Here is a 1030-nt window from a genome sequence, read left to right as displayed (position 1 = left end):
GGGCGCGTGAAGCTTCTCCGCAGAACAGGCCAGTAGTGCTGGAGAATGGGCTCCGGGATGGGACAGGATGCGTGGGTGACACTGAGGGAATGGGTCCTGTGAGCGCCGAGGCTTCTCCATCTCTAACTACTGTGTCCGTGCCTAGAGATGAGGCTCCGGGAACAGCCTTTCCCACCTGGCCTCAGCCCTTTCTGAAACCTCTTCTTTCCACACTTAGGGCAGCTTTCTTAATGCTTCAGAAGACATTTCTTCTCCCTGCGTGGCCCGGGCCAGGCCTTGGTACCAGCGGGCACACCCTACCTCCTTATCTCACTACGGAAATAAACCCAAATTACTCTGATAACCCTCTTCTGCAGCACCATGTCACATTCTTGTGATGCCAGGCTGCAGGGCTGTGCCCTGCTCCGGTGCATCGGCCTGGGGAATTCCTGACCGCAGGGGCCTGGGAGGGGTGGTCCAGGGCAGGGGGTGAGATCAAGGCAGCAGGAGCTGTCGGGCAGGGGGAGGGGGAAGAAACCTGCCCCAGGGATGGTGCTCTCTGCGGCCTTGAGCAGAATCTGCTCTAAGTCCTTCCATGACAGCAGCAAAGACACGAAAGAAACCTACTTTTAAAAGGTCCAGACAAAATTTCTGAGTTCAAGCGCTGAAGCAGGAGCTCCAGGTGTCCCCAAGAAAGACAGGGGAGGCGGGCAGTGACCAGATACTATGGTGATGGGTGCACTATAAACAGTAGGTAGATTAGATAATTATGATGATGGAGTGGCGACTACTCCATCCTTAAGGATGCAGCAGTGTTCTCATTGTATAATATTAATGCTTTCCTCACTCCCGGGAGGTAGCTCAGGGATGGTGGCTATTTCTTGTCTTATCTTTTCAACACATAATTTTGAATTCTCCTGTTTGTATGACAGACAGTGTGAATCCGTCTTGCCGAATCCTGGAGTGGTCTGGGGGAGGGGGGAAGGAGCAGGTATCTCACATGCGGAGACACAGCCAAATGGCAGCTATTCACAAAGAAGGTGACATGACA

The sequence above is a fragment of the Natator depressus genome, chromosome 27 (assembly GCF_965152275.1).
Source record: "Natator depressus isolate rNatDep1 chromosome 27, rNatDep2.hap1, whole genome shotgun sequence".
Classification (NCBI taxonomy): Eukaryota; Metazoa; Chordata; order Testudines; family Cheloniidae; genus Natator; species Natator depressus.
Note: the sequence above shows the minus strand (reverse complement) of the source record.